Source organism: Tamandua tetradactyla, chromosome X (genome assembly GCF_023851605.1).
Source record: "Tamandua tetradactyla isolate mTamTet1 chromosome X, mTamTet1.pri, whole genome shotgun sequence".
Taxonomy (NCBI): Eukaryota; Metazoa; Chordata; class Mammalia; order Pilosa; family Myrmecophagidae; genus Tamandua; species Tamandua tetradactyla.
Window position 1 is genome coordinate 150,933,640 of NC_135353.1, and position 7,528 is coordinate 150,941,167.

General features: G+C 39.2%; 1 long non-coding RNA gene across 1 annotated transcript in view; it reads left to right on the forward strand.

The window, feature by feature from the left end:
• Positions 1 to 3,364, forward strand: part of LOC143670116 (uncharacterized) — a 224,449-nt gene extending 221,085 nt beyond the window's left edge. The window contains exon 3 of the long non-coding RNA XR_013169278.1: positions 3,276 to 3,364. This is a non-coding gene — a long non-coding RNA (uncharacterized LOC143670116). The remainder of the gene's footprint in view (positions 1 to 3,275) is intronic.
• Positions 3,365 to 7,528: the final 4,164 nt, after the last annotated feature.

Genomic DNA, 7,528 nt, shown 5'->3' on the forward strand with positions numbered 1-7,528 from the left:
CTAATTCAATTTCTTTGCTTGTGATTGGTTTGTTGAGATCATCTATGTCTTCTTGAGTCAAAGTTGGTTGTTCATGTCTTTCCAGGAACCCGTCCATTTCCTCTAAATTGTTGTATTTATTAGCGTAAAGTTGTTCATAGTATCCTGTTATTACCTCCTTTATTTCTGTGAGGTCAGTAGTTATGTCTCCTCTTCCATTTCTGATCTTATTTATTTGCATCCTCTCTCTTCTTCTTTTTGTCAATCTTGATAAGGGCCCATCAATCTTATTGATTTTCTCATAGAACCAACTTCTGGTCTTATTGATTTTCTCTATTATTTTCATGTTTTCAATTTCATTTATTTCTGCTCTGATCTTTGCTATTTCTTTCCTTTTGCTTGCTTTGGGATTAGTTTGCTGTTCTTTCTCCAGTTCTTCCAAGTGAACAGTTAATTCTTGCATTTTTGTCTTTTCTTCTTTTCTGATATAGGCATTTAGGGCAGTAAATTTCCCTCTTAGCGCTGCCTTTACTGCATCCCATAAGTTTTGATATGTTGTGTTTTCATTTTCATTCGCCTCGAGGTATTTACTAATTTCTCTTGCAATTTCTTCTTTGACCCACTCGTTGTTTAAGAGTGTGTTGTTGAGCCTCCACGTATTTGTGAATTTTCTGGCACTCCGCCTATTATTGATTTCCAACTTCATTCCTTTATGATCCGAGAAAGTGTTGTGTATGATTTCAATCTTTTTAAATTTGTTAAGACTTGCTTTGTGGCCCAGCATATGGTCTATCTTTGAGAACGATCCATGAGCACTTGAGAAAAAGGTGTATCCTGCTGTTGTGGGATGTAATGTCCTATAAATGTCTATTAAGTCTAGTTCATTTATAGTAATATTCAGATTCTCTATTTCTTTGTTGATCCTCTGTCTAGATGTTCTGTCCATTGATGAGAGTGGGGAATTGAAGTCTCCAGCTATTATGATATTTGTGTCTATTTCCCTTTTCAGTGTTTGCAGTGTATTCCTCACGTATTTTGGGGCATTCTGGTTCGATGCGTAAATATTTATGATTGTTATGTCTTCTTGTTTAATTGTTCCTTTTATTAGTATATAGTGTCCTTCTTTGTCTCTTTTAACTGTTTTACATTTGAAGTCTAACTTGTTGGATATTAGTATAGCCACTCCTGCTTTTTTCTGGTTGTTATTTGCATGAAATATCTTTTCCCAACCTTTCACTTTCAACCTATGTTTATCTTTGGGTCTAAGATGTGTTTCCTGTAGACAGCATATAGAAGGATCCTGTTTTTTAATCCATTCTGCCAGTCTATGTCTTTTGATTGGGGAATTCAGTCCGTTAACATTTAGTGTTATTACTGTTTGGATAATATTTTCCTCTAACATTTTGCCTTTTGTATTATATATATCATATCTGATTTTCTTTCTTTCTACACTCTTCTCCACACCTCTCTCTTCTGTCTTTTCATATCTGACTCTAGTGCTCCCTTTAGTATTTCTTGCAGAGCTGGTCTCTTGGTCACAAATTCTCTCAGTGACTTTTTGTCTGAGAATGTTTTAATTTCTCCCTCATTTTTGAAGGACAATTTTGCTGGATATAGGAGTCTTGGTTGGCAGTTTTTCTCTTTTAGTAATTTAAATATATCATCCCACTGTCTTTTAGCCTCCATGGTTTCTGCTGAGAAATCTACACATAGTCTTATTGGGTTTCCCTTGTATGTGATGGATTGTTTTTCTCTCGCTGCTTTCAAGATCCTCTCTTTCTCTTTGACCTCTGACATTCTAACTAGTAAGTGTCTTGGAGAACGCCTATTTGGGTCTAATCTCTTTGGGGTGTGCTGCACTTCTTGGATCTGTAATTTTAGGTCTTTCATAAGAGTTGGGAAATTTTCAGTGATAATTTCTTCCATTAGTTTTTCTCCTCCTTTTCCCTTCTTTTCTCCTTCTGGGACACCCACAACACGTATATTTGTGCGCTTCATATTGTCCTTGAGTTCCCTGATACCCTGTTCAAATTTTTCCATTCTTTTCCCAATAGTTTCTGTTTATTTTTGGAATTCAGATGTTCCATCCTCCAAATCACTAATTCTATCTTCTGTCTCTTTGAATCTATCATTGTAGGTATCCATTGTTTTTTCCATCTTTTCTACTTTGTCCTTCACTTCCATAAGTTCTCTGATTTGTTTTTTCAGTTTTTCTATTTCTTCTTTATGTTCAGCCCATGTCTTCTTCATGTCCTCCCTCAATTTATCGATTTCGTTTTTGAAGAGGTTTTCCATTTCTGTTCGTATATTCAGCATTAGTTGTCTCAGCTCCTGTATCTCATTTGAACTATTGGTTTGTTCCTTTGACTGGGCCATATTTTCAACTTTTTGAGCGTGATCCGTTATCTTCTGCTGGCGTCTGCGCATTTAGACAGATTTCCCTGTGTGTTGGATCCAAAAGTTTGGAAGATTTTTCTGTGAAATCTCTGGGTTCTGTTTTTCTTATCCTGCCCAGTAGGTGGCGCTCGTGGCACACGTTTGTCTGCGGGTCCCACCAGTAGAAGGTGCTGTGGGTCCTTTAACTTTGGAAAACTCTTGCCGTCCGGGAGGTTTGCCAGCCGAAGCGGCTTGGAAGAGTGCCAGCCGGCCCAGGGTCCGAACACGGGGAGGGTCACTGGCCGCCGCAGCCCGGGAAAGCGACCGTCCGAATTTCCTAGTCAGCCCGGGTCCCCAAGCGTGACGGAAGGGTGCCAGCCACAGCGGCCCGCCTGGGAGAATGCACGTTCCCGGGGAGTCACGGGTTTGGAAGGGCCCCCCCCGTCACTGTTCTCCGCGGCCTGGGGATTTCCGATCCAATTCTCTCAGTTGGTCCGGGGGGTCGCGCGTGGTGTGGGTGCCAGCCGCCGCGGTTTGAGGGGACCGCCTGTCCAATTCTCCCAGCCAGCCCAGGAAGGGGGAAGGGAGTGACTCCGGCCGCTTGCCACCCCACCCGGTGAAGCCCGCGCCCCTTGGCAATCTCACCAGAGCGGGTTCTCTCAGCCAGCCAGCCGTTCCAGGATGGGGTACGCTGTCTTTTTTATCTCTGTCGTGGCTTTGGGAGCTGTTCTGTATCATTTCTACTCCCCTAGTAGCTGTCCTGGAGGAGAAACTAAGAGCCCCACGTCTTACTAAGCCGCCATCTTCTCCAGAAGTCCACAGTATCTTTTAAAGTTCTCCAGGAAATGTTCAGACCCACCACAAATGGGCAGGCTCACATCTGCATCAATGACATGATGGTAGATATTTCTTTCTTGCAGATACGATGCACAGATGGCATTTCTTGTTCTTTAACACTATCTCCCCTGCCTGAAAGAACTGAAAAACCAATTCATTTCAGTGTCTGCATGGTCAACAGCTCAGCTGAGAATTGTCTTCCTCTGGGTTTACACTCATAACAAGATAAGCGCAAGGTAAGCAAAATGATGACGCTTTCATCAAATTGCATACTCAGAGGTTCTTGACCAGTCTAGAAAAAGTAACATTTTCATGGAGGACTCTCATTTAATGAAGTTGACAGTGTGATCAGTATTACACGTGGCCCAAGTACTCCACGAGTTATGGGCGCCTCCTCCATGGGTCCCACAGGAAGAAATTGCCTCTATTGTTATTTTATTTTATACATAGCTGTGCTAACCTTCAGGGCTGTAGCACACTGTCTCTGGATCCCAGGTGTCACAAAGTTCTTCAAAGTCCCAGCGAAATACCAGCTGATAAGTATATCTTTTAAAGAGCAGTGTTACAAAGATATTTGAAAGAAACTACTTGTAAGGGTTACATGGGAAGATATAGAATTTTTTTCTAATAAATATTTTTCTTTTTGTTCTTAATATAATAAATCACTATGTACCTAGCTCCAGCTTTTTCAAATCCTAGCATTGTAATATATAAAATATGGTATAATACGATATCCTAAAATTTTTTTATTTGAAAAGTTTCAAAAATATATCAAAGTGAAATGTCTAGTTTAATTACCCCTCATGTACCGTTTATTCAGCTTTACCAATTGACAACATTTTGCCAATCATTTTTCACCTATTCCCTCTCCCCACCTTTTGTAAATTTGGCTGAAATATTTTAAAGAAAATTCCAGACATCATGTCACTGCAATTGTAGATATTTCAGTATGTATTCCTGAGAAGTCATTTTTTTAATATGATCACCATGCCATTATTATACCTGAAGGAATTAGTGAAGATTTCTTAATATTAGCTAATATCCAGGCTGTAATCCAATTTCTTCAATTGTTTCAAAAGTTTTTTTTCACTGTCGTTTGTTCAATGCAGTAACTTTTTATTATAAAAAATTTCAAACATAACTTAAAGTGGAGAGAATAGCATAGTGTACCCAATATCCCATCACTTAACTTCAGTAATCAGATAGTTGTAGTTTTTAAGATCTAAAACATTATTACACAGCTACTGTCCTATATTTTGTTTATTTCATTTCTGCTCATATTCTAAATAATTTTATTATATATAAGTAATACATAGTGTAAACAATATATGTAACAATATATAGTGTTGTTTACATGCTATGGGCCTTATTAGAATGTTATACCTCTTCTTTGGCAGTATGTCCTTTTCACTTGATATCATATTTTTTGAGGTTTATTCATGTTGATTCTGCTTTTTATATGCTCCTTACCCCCTAATTTACTAACTTCTATTAGACATTTTAAGTTCTATGTATTTTTCCTTATTCCTGTAGGTGAGAGGTTTTAATCCTATTTTAAACTCTTATTGGTTAGCTGTAGTATCTTAAAATGCACACTGAATAGAGATTACGCCTCCTTATTCGTATTTATTATAGTAGGTTGTAAAAGGGCTTTTCATTCTTCCACTCCCTGTATCCACATACTTGCAACCTTCCCATCAGAAAGTGGAGTTTCCTTCTCCCATCCCTTGAATCTGGGCTAGCCTTACGACTTTCTTTGGTCAGTAGAGTGCAGTGGAAGCAACATTGTATGAGTTCTGAGCCTGGGTCTCAAGAGGTACTGCCTTGTTACATTTGCTTTTTCAGGACTATTGCCTCTAACACCCAGAATTGTCTGATTGGAGAATAACTATGTGGAGCAAAGGCATACTATCCATTTTAGATGAGTCAATTACCAGCTATCCTGGCAGCTGACTGCAGTTCGGTGATTGGGCTCAGCTGCGATCAGGTTAGCAGACCTACTCAACTGAGCCCAGCCCAAATTGCTGACCCACAGAATCCCAAGTTAACATAAATAGCTGTTTTTTTTTTAAAGCACTAAGTTTTGAGGGAGGTAGTTACACAGCAGAAGCTAACCAATAGAGTTAATGATTTTTATAATTTTGTAATGTGAACTAATTTTCAGTGGGCTTCATTGATGGGAATACTATGTGGTCTATTTTGAGGGTGTGTCTATTTAGAAATTTATGTATCTGCTTCTCTCAGGCACTGTAAGATATTACCAGCCTAAGACTACCTTTAATGTTAATTTCTTGTTTTGGGTTTCTCAAATCATGATGGAATATAAATTGAAACCCCAAAATTAGGTGAAGTACTTAATTATGAATTCTTGGGAATTTTTTTTTTTTTTTTTTTTTTTTACTACACAGAGCATGAGTCATAACAGACAAGCTTCCATGTCATCTCTGTATGCTGGTGGGTATTATTTTTTTTTGTTAACTTTTCACTGTTTATTTTGCCTTTCAACACTCTAACCTTTATGTGGGGTACTTAGTTCTAACTCCCTGCTCTGGTGGGCCTAGTTCCCTATCTTCAATGCCTACATGGGCACTAACTCCCAACCTCCTACAAAATCTCTCAGCACTGCTTCAGAGTTGCCTGAAGTCCATACTAATCTGGTTTTCAGTTCCTTCTCTGGTCCCAGTTCCTTACTGGGACCTTGTGATTTCTCTTGGAAGCTCAAGTATTAATTTAAAAGAAAGTTCATTGCATTCTCCCAGGATTTCTAGTTATTTTATAATAAGAGGTGCCTTCATGCCTGGAGTGTTATAGATGTTCTACTGTTACTAGCTCCGAAGTGCTTCACCATCCCTTGATGGTACCATGGAGTAAGCACCTGCCTTATAGCATCATCTGAAGAATCTTTTGTTGGTCAGATCCCCTCTCTTGGGAATATGAACTGAAAAAATAAGGTGTTAGCATCAAGAACTGTGACTGAAATAATGTATATAGAGAGGTCTCATGATAAAGAATCAGTGGTCAGGAGCTACAGAGGAGCCATAGGCAAGAGATTATGTGGCCTGTGAGAGAGGAAATAACAGTCAATATTCAGAGTTCTCTCAGCTTCCAGTGGCTTTCCATTTCCAGTGCCTGAAGCCTCACAACAAACTTGATTCTTGAGGTTCCTTGTGTGATTATTTTCTCATAACCTGTGGAGTACAGTTGTATACACCATCGTATACTGCCATCCCTGCTCAGACTTTTGGTAAATGAATGTAAATCACCTCTCTCACATGGGTTGATATTTCTGCAAAGCCACCAACATTAGCAATTGTTCTAGTTTGCTAGCTGTCAGAATGCAATATACCAGAAACAGAATGGCTTTTAAAAAGGGGAGTTTAATAAGTTGCTAGCTTACAGTTCTACAGCTGAGAAAATGTCCCAATTTAAACAAGTCTATAGAAATGTCCAATCTAAGGCATCCATAGAAAGATACCTTGGTTCAAGAAGGCCGATGAAGTTCAGAGTTTCTCTCTCAAGTGGAAAGGCACAAGGCAAACATGGCCAGGGTTTCTCTTTTGGCTGGAAGGGCACATGACGAACACAGCGTCATCTGCTAGCTTCCTCTCCAGCTCCCTGGTTGGCATTTTCCTTCTTCATCTCCAAAAGTTAGTGGCTGGTGGACTCTCTGTTTCATTGTTCTGTGGTGTTCTCTGTTGTGGCTTTCTCATGCCTCTGTCATTCTTCTCTGCTCTCTCCAAATCTCCAGCTTTCTCCAAAATGTTTCCTCTTTTATGGGATTCCAGTAAAATAATCAAGACCCACCTGGAATGGGTAGAGACCTGTCTCCACCCAATCCAGTTTAACACACACTCTTAAGTGAGTCACATCTCCTTGGAGATAATCAAATTAATTTTCCAACATACAGTACTAAATAGAGATTAGAAAAATGGGCTGCCATTACAAAATGGGATTAGGATTAAAATATGGCATTTCTAGGGTAAATACATCCTTTCAAACCGGCACAATAATAAAAAGTAAAACATCAGAGCAAATGTCTCCACTGAAGCTACCTTATGTGAAAAATAGTTTAAAACATAAGATATGAGTGGATTCACTCATCTTTTAAAAATAAGCAGTTGTGGAAGATGGCCAATTAGAGTATCTTGAAATTAGCCCTGCTCCACGGAAAAGTGAAGAGAAGGGACAGGAGGGCGACTGAGGCGGCGATTCAGGAGTGCAGCTGACCTGGGAGAGCCATATTGAAAATGAACAAGATTGAAAGGGATTGTATAGACCTACGTGTCCCACTGATTAACACTAGAAATATGAATTAGTTCTTGCAAGAATTACTACA